Genomic DNA, 17755 nt, shown 5'->3' with positions numbered 1-17755 from the left:
AGCTCACGCGGAACCAAGAATGGCTTTGTGTTCCAACCAGGTAACCTGTGGCTCAGGAAGGCCTCGTAACGCAGAGGAGACCGTGTGGAGTATTCAGAATGGCGTTACCCCAGGAGAGGAGCGTGATCAGCCTGAGACTGAGGTCACTCCGATCCCATCTCACAGTGCTTAAAATCAAACATAAATGTACAAGTTGTTCAAAGTCACACAACTCTATCCCAGGAATAAGCTCAAGAATGGTTTCAGGAATACAAAACTGTCCAGGAGCCAACAAAGAAAATATGCAATGTCTATCAGACAAAGGGAAATCACCTGGTACAGAAAACAGCAGGCAAACACATCACGTGATGAGAAAAGTCATTGGTTGAAACCGACACACAAATGGCAGATGAAGTAACTCAGGGACAAAGACGGAATGTCATTACTGTCACCGTATCCTGTGCTCCAGAAGCTATGAGAACATGGATGATGCTCAGCGGAGACAGGGAAGAAATGAAAAAGACCTAAGTCAGACTTTGAGGGACGAATCCTACAGGGTCTGTGAAGAAAATTCACCAGATGAGATTAAGAGCAGATCAGGCACTGAGAAAGAGAAAGTTAATGGACTTGAATACATTTAATAGAAACCATCCAAAATGAAATACGGAGAGAAAACAGACCAGAGAAAATGAGCAGAAAGTTAACTGGGGGATGTCTTCAAATGGCCTAAAATACATGTCATCAGAGTCCCAGAAAGAGAAAGAAAAGAAGACAACAGGACAAAATATTTGAAGAAATAATGACTGAAAATCTCCCATATTTGATTTTTAAAAAACTGTAAACCTGCATGTCCAAGATGCTTAATGAACCCTGAGTCGAAGAGGTCTGAAGGAGGCACATCATAATTAAATTGCTTATAGAGGATTATAACAAGATAATCTTAAGATCAGATAAAGACACATGCTACCCACAGGAGAAGGAGGGAAAGGTGAGGCAGATTCCTTATTGGAAATGGGGCAACAGGGGGAGGGGACCAAGGCCCGCAAAGCACTGAGAGAAAAGTGTTGATTCATGATTCTATGCCCAGCAACAAATGGTGTGAAGAAGGTAAAACAACTTTCTCAGACCTACAGAATCTACAACAATTCATCATCACCAGCATATCAACATTAAAAGATGTTAAAGAAAGTCCTTCAGGGGCGCATGGGTGGCTCAGTCGGTTAAGCATCCAACTTCGGCTCAGGTCACGATCTCACGATTCATGAGTTCGAGACCCGCATTGGGCTTTGTGCTGACAGCTCAGAGCCTGGAGCCTGCTTCGGATTCTGTGTCTCCCTCTCTCTCTTCTCCTCCCTGGCTTGCGCACTGATCTGTCTCTGTCTCTCTCAAAAATAAATAAAACATAAAAAAAAAAAAAAGAAAGTCCTCCAGGCAGAAAGAAGATGATGCTGCACAGAGACCTGATGTGAAGAAAGAGGTGCATTCTTGGGGGGCGTCTAACACAGGAAGGACAAAATGCACGGGGATAGCACCACTGAGGCCACAGGCAAGGGAGGGAGCTGTGGCGCTGTGAGGTTACCAAACTGTCATCAAGGGGGAGTGATATTACGTGAAAATGGGCAGTGATAAGTTAAAGCTGTGCATTACAAACCCTGAAGCACGCGTGTGAGCGCGCGCACACACACACACACACACACACACACACAGACACACAATTACAGGGAACCAGGAAAGATATGATTAAATGGAATCATAAAAAATGCTCAAGTTATTCAAAAGAAGGCAGATTAAGAGGAAAAGGGAAATGAAAACCAGATGGACAATAACAAAAAATAGCAAGATCATAGATTTAAGGCCGACTCTACTCAACAGTAGCATTAGATGAAAATGCTCTACAAACCCCAATCGAAAGGCATAATTTGTGAGACTGAGTAAGAAAGCAGGACTCAGCTATGTTCTGCCTGCCCCATATCCACTTTAAATAGAAAGACACAAATAAGGGGCTCCTGGTGGCTCAGTCGGTTAAGAGTCTGACTCTTGATTTCAGCTCAGGTCATGATCGCAGGGTTGTGGGATCGAGCCCCGTGTTGGACTCCACACTCAGTGTGGAGCCTGCTTGGGAGTCTCTCTCTCTCCCTCTCTCTCTCTCTCTGCCCCTCCCTCAAATCAATAAATATTAAAAAAATTAAAAGAGATTGGAGAACCCTACCACTAACGCTAACTGAAAGAGCTGTAGTAGCTGTGTTATTATGAGATGAAATAGATTTCTGACCCAGGGACAAAGAAGGTCCCGGTGCAAGTCCTACAGTGTCACCTGTCAAGGGGACATAAGGCCAATGTCTCTGCAGCTAGCCGCCGAGAGTCGTGGTGCATGAAGTACAAGCCCCACCTGCTGTCCTCACCCTGGGGCACCCTGGGCTCTCTCTTCGTTCACGTTCCTTTCTCTGAGGAATATGTCCCACTGACTTAGTCTTTTGCATGTCGGGTGGCGATTTTGAATCGTGTCCACATTGTGAATGTGGTCTGGAGGCGGTTCTGGATTCTGTTATTTTTTGCCAGTGCTGTGTCTCATTTGGTTCAGCGGGTGGTGATGTCAGCTGCGCTAACCCAGGTCCCTGGGGCCGCAGCTCCAGCCTCCGTTCAGGTCTTGTCCTTGCCCGGTTGCTTCCGGAATGCTGTCTGCATGCGGTCCGGTCAGTCGGGAAGGTGGGCAGGCAGGGGTGCAGATTCCCTGTACATTTCTTCCCCAAACCGCAGTGGCCAAGCTCCGTCAGCCGTGTTGATCTCATTCTCCAGGCCACCAAGACCGGCTTTCCCCTCAGACTGGCTCCCGCACGGCCCAACTGCATGTGGCCCCTGCACGTGGCCCAGCTGGAGGTGGAAAGGAGCGTTCTCTTCTGCGCCGTTTGCTCCTCAGTACCCTCACGAGGCTCCTGTTTGCACTCTGTACAGATTTTCTGGTTGTTTTCTGTGAAGGAGTGAGTGTGGTGTGATCTTACAAAAACCATCACAGGAAGCAGAAGCAGCAGTTACCCGTCCAATTTTAGAACTGCCTCCGGCATGAACTTCACATCCTCTGGGTCACGCTTGGGGAAAGCGCACATTTCATCCGCTTCAAAGTCACATGGCTTCGTGGCACTGACGAGAAATACACTGCTGTCTGGCAGGGGACACTGCAGCCTCGTAAACAGCCATAGTCCGCTGGTCCAGGGCTGGGGCTGGGGCTGGGGCGGGCACCGCGGGGAGAAGGCAGCGACAGAGGGCACCCGGCAGGCCTCTTCCATTTCAGGTTCCGGGTCTCGGCACAACTTCCAGCTCTGGCCGAGGGGCCACGCCCCTCTTCCCTTCAACATCATCCCCTTCCACCCCGACCTGAAGTCTCGCAGGACCTGCCTGACTTAGTCTCCCCTCCACCTCGTGGCCGCTCCTTGGCCCAGCCCCGTGCTCAGCTCCTTGCCACCTCTACTCCCCTCCACACCCGGAGGCTTCTCTAGACGGCACCCCACCCCTCCCCCACTCAGTGCCCCTCACGGGGCTCTCCCGGCTCCCTCCGGCCCCAGGTGCAGCCCCTCCGGGCCCAGCCCCCACCCTGCCTCATCCACCAGGACTATCTCAATGTTCCTTCTTCCCCCAAGAAGCCTGTCCTGACTCCCCAGCATGAGTTAGGGGCCTTCCACTCTCCTTACACTGCCCTTGTCTTCTTCAGCGCTGAAAGTCTGAGACCCAGGCGAGGCAAGCTTCCCTGTCCCAGCCAGACCCGTCACTGGGAAGGGGCACGGAGAGCCACACAGCAGCTCCGCCACGGTCAGGGAGAGTGAGAGGGGCCCCATGCTCTGCTTGCCCCGTGCAGCCCTCCGCTCGGCCCAGCCTGGCCATCTCTAAAGGAGGCCCCGCAGACCCCATGGGGTTGTCCAGTGGTCCCACTGAGCTGCCTGGGTGACAGAGTGGGAGGAAGTGAGGAGGGGACCTGGGCCGAGAGCCAAGAGCCTCAGAGTGTGCTGGCCGTGCCACAGCCGAGGGGCTTTGGGGCCTCAGGACCCACACGCAGAGGGGTGCTGCCACCCCATCACCGATGGGACACCCTGGCTGGGGTGGCTCAACAGCTTGGCCAGTCACATGGCTCCAGAGTGGGGAGCAGCCAGCCCAGTGGGATGGAGACGCTCCTGGAATGCTGCAAGCTGGGCCTCGGTCCGACCTCCCCACCCTTCTCTCAGGAGCAGCGGTGGGGCCCAAGAGCTCTCTCTCTCATTCCAAACACTCGACTTTGCTCCTGTTTGAAGCTGACGGAGCACAGCTCAATGCCCCAGGAAACGCTAGGCTTTGTGAGGGTGAGCGGGCCCACCCACCTTGCAGAATAAGTGTGGCACGTAGGTATTCTGTAGACACCTTCGTTTTACCCAGCCCGTCTGCTGGCTGTGAGTCTCAGGGAGGGAGCAGCACCTCGGCACACCTGACACCCTCCAGACAGTCACGGCCCTTGCCCCCAGTCTCCAGCCCTGCCTGCTCTTGCCAGTACACTCCCCACCTGCCCCATCCCCTTCCCTCCTACCCCCGCCCCCAGAACCCCGACCCCTGCTCCTCTAGGGCCAGTCCACAGAGTCACCAGGTCTCTTACCGCAGTTCCTGGGCTGTGGCCTTGACTCAGCCTAGCTCTGCTTCCTGACTCATTGCCCTGTGACCTGCTGGAAAAACAACAGTATCAGCCGTGGATTAGTCCCCATTCCCTGGGCTTCTTTCTGATGCTCTCTGGAAGTCATGTGAAGAGCCAGGAATGTGTGTGTCCATCTTTTCTTTAACTATTGTCTGAGCAGGGCTGATTTTCAAATCATAAGTCACGCCTCTTTTGGTCAAATGCAGCGATTTCTCCCAGGTTGCAAATTAAATATATTTATTAAAAATAATTCTGCTGTGGGGCTGGCTCAGTCGGTTGAGCATCCGACTTTGGCTCAGGTCATGATCTCACAGTTTGTGGGTTTGAGCCCCTCATCAGGCTCTGGGCAGACAGCTCTTGAGAGCTGACCTGCTTCAGATTCTGTGTCTCCCTCTCTCTCTGTCCCTTTCCTGCTCTCTCTCTCAAAAATAAATAAACACTTAAAAACATTTTTTAAATAATTCTGCTACAATGAAAACAGGGCTGGAGCAGATCTGGCCACAGTTAGTGTCAGTCCCCTACCCCTACATGCCAGGCCTGGATTACAGCCAGAGAAAAAAAGAAAGACAAGAATTGATAGGGAGAATGGGATGGCCAGGTGGGTCCATGCAGATGGTCACGGAGCAGAGAAGGGAGGAGGAAGGACAAAGACCTCAGTGCGGGGCCTTCGGGTTGGGGGGGGGGGTGGCACCCAATCCCCGCGGAGGCCGGCCCGCCTCAGGGCTGTGCCTCAGGGCTGTGCCCAGATACAGGGGCACCAGCAGCTGTTCTGCTGCACTGACTCCACTGGCAGGAAAACAGAGTGGGAAATGGACCTCAGTCAGTGTCGTCCGGGGACCCCTAATCAAGGCCAGACCTGCAGGCTGTGCCCGCTGCACCCGCTCAGGTGCCCCCGGCTGCAGGGCATCGCCACGGCCCTATTACCGTAGCGATAATGCAGAGGTGTGATAAAAGCCACCTGTCATTCATAAAATGTGGCGTCGCCTTTTTGCAAAGCCATAAGCCATCCTGGGGCTCAGCCAAGAAATGGCCTATAAAATCCTGAGTAATGACCTCAAAGCATACTTTCCAATATAAGGAATATTCTAGGCAGCTGTTTGCAGAATATTTATGTGCAATAACTTTACACCCCCCCCTGACTTTTAACATGTTCATAGTCTGACTCCCTCCGCCAGCAGCTCCCCACCCCCCCCCAACCTTAGTAGCAGTAAAGCATCCAGAATGTGCTTGACAATCCTGGGAGCACAGGGCCCTGTCCCCTGGGTGACAAGTGGCAGTGCTGTGCTCAGGTGCAGTGCCCTTTGCCATCGGATGCCTCGGCACGGCAGGGGCCTAGCAGAATGCCAGCTGCCTTCGGGATCTCCAAGTTACCAGGGAGGAGGAGCTCAGCCCCGTCCTGAATCTGTTCCTACGGTAACGCTGGGAACAGCAGGTTTTGTCTGGGTTGGACGAGGGTGGGCATCCTCCCTGGCGAGGGCTGGGGGGGGGGGGGGGGACCCCCTCGGACCACGTGCCCCAGACAGAGCCTGAGGTGTGCAGATGACAGGGAGCCTCAGGAGGAGGGCCCACCTGGGGCTTGCACCTGAAGGTCAAGGGATGATGAAGCTGGTGAGTACAGATCTTGAACTCCATCCCAGATGGACTCATTCCCAGATCAGCTGTCTTCCCAGAGGAGCCAAGCCTTGCCCGAATGCACTGGGGGAACAAGGCGGGTGGGCCCATGCCTGCCTCGGGCACCGCTCTGCAGCCAGAAGGCAGCTAAGCCTGCTGGTGCCCCGAAGTGCTTTCTCTGCCCATCCTATGTGAGGGTTCCTTCTGCCTGTGGGCAAGGGGACGCTGCCAGGCCAGCAAAAATGTCTGCATGCTTCACTCTCTTGAGCCACAGCTCCTGGATGAAGGAGCAGGGCCAGCGGCAACCCCAAATCCAGACTCAGCTGCCCAGGCCCCACAGTCTGTCCAGGGTGTGTCTCTGGGAAGGAGGGGGCAGTGGTGCCCAGGGCCTTACAGCCTCGGCTCCCAGGGGCAGAGAAACTGCAGGGTGGTGAGCACAGGCCAAGATGTCTGCCAGCATAAAGACACTGCGGCTGAAATGGGCATCCATAGAACCGATCGGTCAAATCTGCAACAGCAAAATCCCCATCAGCTCCTGTCACATGGGCTCAGTGACTTCAGTAATGTCGGGTGCAGGGCTTCACTGCGGGCCCCCAGCAGTGAGGTGGTGGCCACTACCAAGGGACTATGCTCTCCTGGTTGGCAGGCTGTTGACTGGACAAGTGTGGAAATAATCGCCCTTCACTTGCCTAAGGTCTCAATCCTTGAGGGCCTGATTTTGATTCACAGAGGGCCTCAGTAACTATTTTAACTGGGGGTAGGGTCCCTGGGTCCCATGCCACGTCAAGCATCCACAGCCACCATGGGAGGTTTTAAGGCAAACTGTGCTATGACCTTGGAGAACGCAGGGCAGGTGCCACTGCAATAGTTAAGATGAGGCCTGTCTATGCGATTCCTATTTTATGTTGGTGTTTTACCCAGGTCTGGACCACTTTATTGAGGCCCTGGTCCCACATTCCTGCCCCTAAGCAGGCATTCTGTACCAGGAGCTGGGCAGGGCTGGGAAGCACAGCAGAGCCGTAGCTGAGCTGGGTACCAGCAAGGGCAGGTCAGGGTCCATGGCACCAGGAGCCAAGCCACAGGTGGCTCTCCACGACACCTGGCCAACTGTGGCCGTATAGTCACTGTGGACTGCTAGGTAAAGCATACGGGCACCTGTGCTGGTGAAAATGTTCCAGAATTTACCGTGGCCAGTGGTTACGCATTTATGAACACACTAAGACCACAGGAGTATACCCTTTAAATGCGTGACTTGGGTGCTAGGTGAATCGCAGCTCAGTGAAGCTGTTTGAGTGAACAAAAGGAAGAAGGAATGAACAAGGAAACTGGAAAAAGGAGCAAATTAGTGAGCACTGCCTGACGTTGGATGCTGGGGACTGCGGCCAGCACCGGGGCCACCTCTGTGAGGCTGAGCAGCCTACCTCACTCGGGGAGCTGCATCTGCCCTTCTGTGAGACGGTGCTCTTGCCGCCTGCAGGCCTGGGGCCGCTCCGGCGAGGGGATGCTTTGAAAGCAAACGCGATAACACAATTTCAGTCTGTAGCACAGACTGACACGTGATGTCTGGGTGTTTATATGTTAGTAAAAGATTTCCTGAACCAATGGGCATTTCAGCAATGGTCAGAGGCTCCTTCTCAGCTACCGGGAGTGGGTCTGACAGAAAATGGGAACTGTGCTCCTGGGTGAAGGTCACGGCCTCAGCCTAGATCTGTGGGCCTACCACCCTCTCGGCAGTGGAGGGTTCACTTGGAGGCCCTCTCTCTCTCCAAGTGGAAAATGAGATCAGCCTGACAGATGGGCCAATTCTAGACAATCCAAAGGAAGTGGGAGTCTGTGGACTCCATGAGTCATGGGTGACTGAGCCAGGCTGCTCAGGGCCATGGGGCCCTAAGGTCAAGGTCATGGTGAAGATGCCCACGGACAGGGGCTGGGGCTCTGATGCTAGTTGCTGGCCAGATGCAAATGGACACAGTGTGGAAAATGCTACTGCGTCCATACACAAGAATGGGACGTTCCAGGCCCTCGGGGGGAGCCGTGGCAAGAGCCGTGGATCCCGCAGGCATCCCTCTCTCCCTGAACAAAATGAGGAAAACCAAAGGAGTAGATAATACTGACAAGAGACTTCTGCAGGGCCAGCAGTGAAGGAAACATTCCTGTGCAATCAGGGCGCAGGGGGAAACGAGGCCTATTTCCAGGCCTGATGCTTGGCATTTGTGCAAAACCGGGTTTTGTATTAGTGCCCGCACGCTGGAGCCTGGAGCCCCCTGACGTTTGCTACCCCACCGCTCCAACATGTGCTGGAGCCCCTGCCCACGTGGACGGTTGTCTGGGGTGGCCTTGCTCTCAACGGGTCCCTGGGACAGTGTGCGCTGGTGGGTCCCACCTCGGAGGGGTAATTGGGGTGCCACCTCATTGTGTCAGAATAACAGCAAGATCTATGTGGCCTCCTCTGCTCTGCAATTGTGAAAACGAGTCCCAGAGCAAGAAAGGGGCTGTCCAAGGTCACAGAGGGGCCTCGCACAGGTCAGTACTGCAGGCCCCACTGTCAATGTGTTTTCATTTTTTTTTTTTTTCTCTAAATACACATTTTTGGGCACCTGAGTGGCTCAGTCAGTTAAGCATCCGGCTTCGGCTCAGGTCATCATCTCACGGTATGTGAGTTCGAGCCCCGCGTCAGGCTCTGTGCTGACAGCTCAGAGCCTGGAGCCTGCTTCAGGTTCTGTGTCTCCCTCTCTCTCTGCCCCTCCCCTACTCATGCTCTGTCCCTCTCTCTTTCTCTCTCTCTCTCTCTCTGTCTCAAAATTTTTTTTAACATTTATTTTTGAGACAAAGAGAGACAGAGCGTGAACAGGGGAGGGGCAGAGAGACAGAGAGACACAGAATCCGAAGCAGGCTCCAGGCTCTGAGCTGTCAGCACAGAGCCCGATGCGGGGCTCGAACCCGCGGACCGTGAGATAATGACCTGAGCCAAAGTCGGACGCTTAACCGACTGAGCCATCCAGGTGCCCCCATTAAATATTTTTTAATACAATAAATAAATACATGTTTTTACTGAGGTGTGGCTTACATACACAAAAGCTTTATAAAGTGAAAACACATGTGTACTTTGTACTCAGATCCAGAAATAAAAAAGATCCCATGCACTTACAAACATCCACTTGCAGGCCCGCAGAATCTCGGCAGCTACACACCCGTGCTGATACTTAGGACTGTCAGTCTTTCCATTTCAGGCACTGGGTTCACTACGTATGGGTATTATAGAAGATAGTTGACCTGGAACGACACGGGGGTAGGGGCACCAATTCCCCACACAGTTGGAAAACCATGTGTAACTTCTGACTCCTCAGAAACTTAACTACTCATACCTTACAATTGACCAGAAGCTTTACTGATAACATAAACAGTTGATTGCCGCATATTTTGTATGTTACACGTATTATAGACTGTATTCTTACAGTAAAGTAAGCTAGAGAAGAAATGTTACTAAGAAATCATAAGGAAGAAGAAATGCATTTAAAGTACTGTACTGTATTTATTGAAGAAAAAAAACCCTTGTATAAGTGGACCCATGCAGTTCAAACCCATGTTACTCAAGGGTCACCTGTAGTTTTACTTCTCCTTTCCTAATGCACGACAAATGCTGAACTTATCAGTGATTAGGTGTTCCTATATTCTCACATATGCACTGAGGCTACAACTTTCCCTCTAGTTCCAGCCTTACCTGCATCTCTGTGCTGGGGTCTGCCTGGGAGAACTGCAGAGGGTGGCAGAAGACCAGTGGCCAGTGAGCCTGGGCCTCGATCTGGCCAGAAAGCGCACATCCCTCATCCTCATTCCACCACTAGAAGTGCAGGTGTCCATCCAGTGAGACTCCTGTCAGGAGGAGATTCCCCCAGGCTGGCTATCTCCTGGGAGCCCAGGGACCCCTCGAGTTGGGCCACCATCAAGGAACACATCCCAACACCACTGCTTGCCCCGTGATTCCAAGGAAGGGGAAACAACCTTGTTGTGAGGCCCAGGGCTCCAGCCAGTCCTTGCTCCCAGATGGGTCAGAAAATACCACTAAGGAGAGCTGCTGAGGGGCTGGGCCTGCTAGACACATCCATCAGTCCACCCTTGGCTGCGAAACGCAGGTCACAGCCCAGCTCCCTGGCCTCTCATGGTCCAGGCTAATTAGATCAATTACAGGGGCACCTGGGGCACCAGAGCAGGTTGTGCCAAATGGTTGGGGTGAGTGGGGTAACCCTGGACCCCTCTCACTCTCTATCCTTCAGGAAGCAACCAACGGGTAGCTGTGTTTTTTATGGGCAGTGACAAAACTCCAGCCCAGAGCCCTTCACCTGCTCTGCACTGAGTGGCCAGAGGCCAAGCAAGGGCCCCACACATGCCTGGTGCCTACTCTGTTATTAGAACTGACATTAGGCTGCTCTTACAGTCAGCTAACACTTCAGAGTGAGTTCCCTCCATGCTGGCCTCTGCTCTTGGAGTTTCTACATATTGTAGTTGCTTCTTAAAAGGTCTATGAAGTAGTAAGTATTGTTATTACACCCATTGTAGAGTTGGGGAAACTGAGGCATGGAGAGAGTGACTAACTGCTGGGTTCTGAACTATAGCCTGACCCCAGGCCCACAGGCACCGGCCCTGCTGTGGAAGCCCAGATCATTTGGGGCTGCTTCTCTTGCACCTGAATCCTCCTCTGAGCCCCCCACCCCACACACGCTGGACCCAGAGACCCCAAGAAGCAGCATCACAGCCGCCAGAGAATGGGTTCATGTCCTTGCAAATCAGGCTTCGATTATAATCCTTGTCGGGAGATTCGGGTGTTGGAGAGAAACAGAGCTTGACAACTATCTTCTCATTACAGAAGCTCCCCGTCTCCAGTTCCTGGCAAATGACAGGCTGGCGCAGGCAGGGCCCAAGACAAGCCAGGCTGGAGACACAGACGCTAATCAGGGTGGACACGCCCAGTGACAGAGACCTGTCCACAGCACCTGTCACCATGGCCCTGCGTTGGCTGCTGGCTGCTCCTGAATGTTCACTGTTGGCAGCTGTGCCTGGAGCTTCCTCCCAGAGCCTGGGCCTGCACTGAGGCTGCTCCCTTCCACAGAGGGATGGGGTCCACTCAGGACAGGAGAGTCATGGTGGGAGTCTGGGGGAGAGTGCTGTCCTTCCAGAAGGTGGCCGTATGCGGAAGGAGCAGCATGGAGGTTGGGGAGCATGTGGTCCAGCCTGGGGAACGCAACACTCCCTGAGAGCCCCAGCTGCAGCCCAGAGGCTATGGGAGACATGAGAGCCACGTCCTTGGAAGGCTCACTTCCTTTCGTGCCCGGCCCTGGGAGTGTGCCCAGCTTGGGGGGCTTGTGAGAGTCCAACCGCCACCAGACTCTGAGTTTGAGCTGATCCTGGGGCTGGTTTCCCAAGGGAAGGCCCAGCCATAAGTAAGCCTGGGAGGGTCCCCCGTCGCCCTGCTTCCTAAAGGTGCTCTAGCCCCTCCCCCTCCTCCATCCTCCTGTCTCTGTGCGTGTCGAATCTCATACCAAGTCTGCCTGCTGCCCCGAACCTCCCCGACCTTCACATCTCTGCGTACTTGTTTGACCGGGAAAACTTTGGCTACACTAGTCTGTAAACTTACCTCCATGAACAGCATGCTGTGGACAGATTCCACTGTTGTCGAACATTCTTCATAAACACGGCTCCTAGTGATGAAACAGACATTCACCACACGATTGCGTCAGGACGCACCTCCTTGCTAGTAGGCACTCACCTGGTTTCCAGCGTGTCACGATAATGAAGTGAACCTCTTCCTGCACGCAGCTTGGGTGGGGACTCTAGCTACTGTCCTAGGAAAGATTCCTGAAGGAGAACTGCTGGGCCAAAGAGCACGTCTGTTTACTCCAAGGCTGCATGTGTGTGTGTGTGCATGTGTGCACGCTCACACATACGTGTGTGCGTGTGCCCACGTGTGCTCATGCACGCGTGTGCGCACACACTTGTGTGCTCGTGTGTGTGCGTGCATGCATGTGTGTGTGCGTGTGTTTACGTGGGTACGGGTGACAATCTCAAACCTTGCAAAGGTTGCAAGTGTGGTGCAAGGATTTTTGTCTGACTGCTCTAAAAATAAGCTGCTGACTGGAAGGCTCCATCACCCCCAAAATCTTTCCACAAACGAGGACACTGTGCTACATCAGGGCGGCACAACCATCAAAATCAAACCAGGAAAGGGACACGATGCTTTGTTAATCCCGTTACACTGCACTAACCTAATCCTGGGCCCCATCCAAGTTTTGCCATTTGTCCCCATGCTGCCATTAGAGAAAGAAGGTCCAGCTTAGAGCTGTGTGCTGGCTTCTTTACCCTCTTTCTTCTCAGTCAGGAGAAGCTCTTAGTCTTGTCGGGACTCTCGCAATCTTGGTGCATTTGAAGAACACAGGTCAGTTATTTTGTGGAGCATCTGTCCATTTGGGTTTGTCTGATGTCTCGTCATGATTAGATGCACCTCTAGCAGGAATGCTGCACAAGAAACTGTCCTAATCACACATCAGGTGGCAATTTGTCCCCTTACGGATGATGTTCCTGTCACCTGACTACCCCCGTGTCCCCTAGTCTTCTCCACTTATTTTCTTTGCAGTTAATAAGAATTTTGAGAGAGGGGCACCTGGGTGGCTCAGTCAGTTGACCATCCGACTCTTGATTTCAACTCAGGTCATGATTTCACGGTTCGGGAGTTTGAGCCCTGCCCTGGCCTCTGTACTAACAGTACGGAGCCTGCTTGGGATTCTCTCTCTCTCCTCTCTCTGCGCACCCCCCCCTCCCCATGCATGCTCCCTCTCTCAAAATAAATAAACTTAAAAAAAAAAAAGAATTTTGAGAGGAGGAACTTTGAGTCTATTTCAATGTTCCATTTCTCATGGAATTTTGAACTTATTTGTGCATTTCTTTACATCAGTTTAATGTGTGGTTTCTAGTATATGCAAGCTGTCCCTAATTTTACTTATTCTGATGCTGCAATTGTCCTACAGTTGGCAGGTGGGACCCTCCATACTGGCTTGTGTGGTGTTTGATGTGCTGCCACCATTCTGGAAGCATTTCCTGTCTCGCACAGTCTGATGTTTCCTGCTCATCTTTCCCTGCTCCAGCGCCAAAATGAGCTGTCGGCCCAAAAAGTCCTCATTTCTTTTAGTGCAAGGGGTACTCGGGCCAGTCTCTCGGGGTGCTGTGTGCAGAGTGCCAGGTTGCCTACTTGCGGGCTCCCCAGTGGATGCTGCCTCCTCCAAGGAAGCTCTGAGTGATGACCCACCATGCTGGCCTCATCCTGCCCTTGCCCCTGGGCTCATTCCCCGAAAAGAATGGCCCTGAAATCTTTAGGAGGGGACTGAACGGTGAAAGGGAAGTAGAAAAAGAGGAGCCGTGTCGACATCTCTCATTAATTAAGGCTGAAGAAAGTCTGTGTTTTTCTACCACCAATACCACCACGAGAACTTGAAATGCCTCGTTACCAACGCTGCATACAATCCTCTTAAAGTCAGTAACAATTTCCTATCTAAGTCTGATTTGCTCAGTAACGATGCTAAACATTTTTCCGTGTTTACTATTCTCATTTTTGTGTTTGTCTTTCATGTCTTTTGCCTTTTGATAATCATTTCTAAGAAATTCTTACATACTAGGGGAGCATGCCTATAAATTTTTTATAATTAAATTACCTTCCTAATTGTTCATTCTTACTTTCGTCTTAATTTATAATTTCAATGTCAATTCAAATCTGTTTTTTGTGTGCTCGCTTACATTTTTTTCTTAAAAATGACATTTTCATCTTAGAGTGGATAAAACTTAGAGTTTTCTACTTAGAGTCCTGTTTTGTCTTGTCTTCTTGTTCTTTTGTGGTTTTATTTTGAAATCAAATCTGCCTACAATTTACTACATTCTAAGTACATTCTTAGCACATTCTAAGATCTACTTTGAGTGTATGTAATTTATTTCTTGGTCCCATATGATTGGCTGAATAACTGTTCTTCATTGATTAATGATGATCCTATTAACATTTAGTAGACTGTTACATGAACACATAAGATTATTGCATAAATTCCGATTCTCTCCAGAGTGATCTACGATCTTCCACTGATATAAATGAGGGCTCCCGCAGGCACACTACCTTTCGTGGCTGATTGTAGCTCGGACCACAGCTGGAGGTCTGAGAAGTAATCTCTGACCTCAAGAGAGACCTCTTCTCTTAAAGTGCTTGTGGTTCTTCACATTCACTTCTTCTCCAGGTGAGCTTGAATCACAGTAGCAGGCTTCAAAGATCGAGATACAATTTTGTCGTGACTCACACGACATCTTTAAAACCCAGGAGAATTAACGCATATGCTATTCAGTCTTTGCCTTCCGGTGATGGTGTCTCTTTCACTCACTGTTTTAATAACCTCAGTGAGATAGTGAGCATTTTCCACATTAAGCCACTGTCTTTCTGGACAAGTTAATTCCTAGGTACTTACCACTGAGATCAGGCCTCAGTTTGTCCCTATCGCATTTTCCAAATCACTACGGACTTTCTTTGGAAACATGCTCATTTCATACATCTTGTTGCCATTGTCCTCACTACAAAATACTATGCATTTCCCACCTCCCCCCACCGCCCTGGCTCTATACCCCAGACACATTTGCTCAGGTCTGCAGTGGCCAGCCATGTAGCCAGCTCCCTGCATCTGGAAGGAGAGGTCCTGATGGGAAGGGCCCACCATGGTGGACTTGGGGAAGAACCCCCCAGAAGACGCCCAGGCAGCCCTACCCTCTGATGTGCCCAGAGCCAGCAGGGACCCTCTTCTGCCAAACCCACACCCACACACCCACCCGCAGTCCCTGTGCTCTTTGCTCATGGAAATACCTCCGTGGTCTGTGATTACTCACCCACGTTCCCAACTTCCTGTGCTGTAGGCAACTTGTGTCTCTTTCTTTTTACTTCATTTGTTCTTTACATATTTTTCAACCTCCCAGAATCCCTGTGAGAAGGAAGGGCAGCGAACAACACTGAACACCACCAGCTCATCATAGCCTGCCGTCTCTTACAGGGGAGCCTTAGAAACCGAGACCCTCCCCACACTCACTGAAGGAGCAAATACGCAGTATGAAATGAAGACCTATAGCACACACACCTCCCTCCCGTCTTTTCACGAAAGACCGCGCTCAGTGGTGGTCAGAGCGACACTGCATGACGGTCACCTCTCGCTCATCTCTCAGGATAACAGAGGCCCGCGCTCCCACTGTCAGCCTGTGGTCATGGGATCATGTGCCCCTCCTTGCACAGGGGGCAGACTAGGCAGAGACCTGGCTTCCGAGGTCCCGGGGCCCTTTGGCCCTCCTATGACCCCTGGTGATCTGCATCTGGGCGGCTTCCCGAAAACCCATCTCGTCAAGTGTATCCGGTCTCCAGCAATTGTTTCCTGAAGATGTGGATTACAGAATGGAGGGACCTTTGGTGAAATCTGCATTGTGCATTTTCCTGCAAGGACATCTCCAAAGACATTTTAAAAATACATGTGGAAAAAAATCAGGTTTTCAAAAATAGTAAATGTTACAAACTAAGCTGCACATTTCCTCTTTTCTGTATAAAACAGAACACGCGTGGTTATTTTTAGCTCCTGGAGCTCCACTGGGAACGTGGAGCATTAGTATGTGCCAGTGTATACACAGAGAAGTCCTTGTTTTGTCAGCCGCTCAAGCCCTGTAAGGGCACGTGTCTTCCTAAAGGATGCATGTAAGCAAACCACTGTCCTCCCTTATGCTGATGCTGGTCTGAGCGTGAATGGGCTGAGGCGGGAAGGAGATGGGTGGGTGCTGTGGACACAGATCATTTACTCGGCAGACAGTCCCCACTTCCTGCCCGAGGGGCTCTGGGACTGAGGAGTCAGTGGGAGGGAAGCAAGACGGACAGGGTCCTGCGCTGGAGGCACTCCGTCTGGTGGAGGGAGGAATGCCGTTCTCTCAACCCTCTTGGGGTCTCTGGCCTGGGCCTGAGACTTAGCAGGAGAAAGACACACAAGTTTATTTTACATAAGTTTTTCATCACATGGGAGGGAGCCCTCATAAGGAGAATGAAGACCCAGGAGTGGCAAAAACGAGAGGTTTCATGCTAGTGTGAACAGAAAGGGACAGTGGGAAAGTATGCAAAATACCTGGATAGGAGTTATTTCAACAAGAATTCTCTCGGCCTGGGCTCCCGTCCCCTTGGCAAGACCACTTCCTTCCCCCTGGTGCAGGGACAGCGACTTCACCCTGGTCTGTGTCCTGCTCTCAGGAAGAAAGGGGGAGGTACGGACGTTCTTCTTGTACCTGCTGTTTTTCAAGTGCCTTTTGCTCAAATCATCTTATGCCAAAGTGGGGTGGCCGTCTTGGGGTGGCGTGTTTGGCCACCGTTTATGGTGAACAAGTAGGAAGACGAGTGACAGTTTGCACCGTGCGTGTTCTGGCTGAAAGACACATAAGGGAAGCCCTTCCAAACCTGCTCCAGACAGACTCCAGGCACAGGCTGGGGGTGGGGGCTGTAAAGGACGTTTGTTTTCAAAGTCATGAGTCCTACTCAAAAAAAAAACAAAAACAAAAACACGGCAACACAGCACATACTTTGTTTAACTTGTGAGGAACACGTAAGATATTACAACCAGTTCAAGGCAGAGTTCACACACATTTGTATACAGGCAATCAGAAATGCTGAAATAAATCTACAAATAGATGTCAGTATCAACAGGGCAATTGCATTCCAAAGGACAAAATTTAGTTGCATTTCTATGGGCAATAATTAGTTGCATTATTATAAGTTTTCCTACAGTTTAAAAGCTGTAAAATAGCTCAAGGCAATAAAAGGCACAGGCCCGAACTGAATCACAAAACCTAGAGGGGGAACGACAATAATTTTTTTGTTTTTCTACCTTAATGTTTCACATTTTTTTCTAACAGGGCAAACATTCAGTTCTGTCTCAGCATGGCTAGGCCTCTGCATGAGGTGATATGGTGTCTTTCAGAAAACTGAGCCAGAGACCAGTGCACTGGGAATGGGGTGAGGGCTGCAATCCCAGGGAAGGAGTAAGAGGCAGGAGCAGGAGTGTCAGTGGGAAGAAAGGGGAATAAATACAAAGTGATGCCCTTTGGTTTTGTTGTTGGTGGGTTTTTTTGGGGTTTTTTTTTTTTTTGGCTTGCCACAGATTATAAAGGAAACAGCAAGATGATGGCTCACTGAGTTATCTTCAGGGAGACTTTAGGGAACCACTGCCTCTCTAGACCTTCTAGAGAAAAGGCAAGCAATTTATCTGCCCGTCTCTTCAGGTTGGTCAAGACCCTTCCAAGCATCTACTGGCCTTTGCCCTAAGCAGGAGCTGTGACCACCGGGGAAGTCATCACAGTAGAGGCAGGCTTCTCGAACCATAAAGAGGTGCACCTGCACACACTCTGGCTGGGCCACGTGAGGTGGAGCGGATGGGGTAGACGGAAGGGGTGGGGTCGATGGGGCCAGTGAGGCAGGTG

The 17755-nt window shown here is 51.4% G+C and overlaps 1 long non-coding RNA gene across 4 annotated transcripts; it reads right to left on the bottom strand.

Moving 5' to 3' along the window:
• Nucleotides 1-9298: 9298 nt before the first annotated feature.
• LOC109251085 (uncharacterized) lies at nt 9299-16824 on the bottom strand. 4 transcript variants are annotated; one of them, XR_008419130.1, is made up of 3 exons: nt 15391-16824; nt 15146-15237; nt 9299-11937 (listed from the first exon to the last, which is right to left on the bottom strand). It is a non-coding gene; the product is annotated as an uncharacterized LOC109251085 (long non-coding RNA). The 4 variants fall into 4 exon arrangements; XR_002073339.2 differs by having other exon boundaries at nt 15563-16824; XR_008419131.1 differs by having other exon boundaries at nt 15146-15678; nt 16411-16824.
• Nucleotides 16825-17755: the final 931 nt, after the last annotated feature.

The sequence above is a fragment of the Panthera pardus genome, unplaced genomic scaffold (genome assembly GCF_024362965.1).
Source record: "Panthera pardus isolate Hobbes unplaced genomic scaffold, ASM2436296v1 HiC_scaffold_4, whole genome shotgun sequence".
NCBI lineage: Eukaryota > Metazoa > Chordata > Mammalia > Carnivora > Felidae > Panthera > Panthera pardus.
This window is presented reverse-complemented; position numbering and strand designations above follow the sequence as displayed.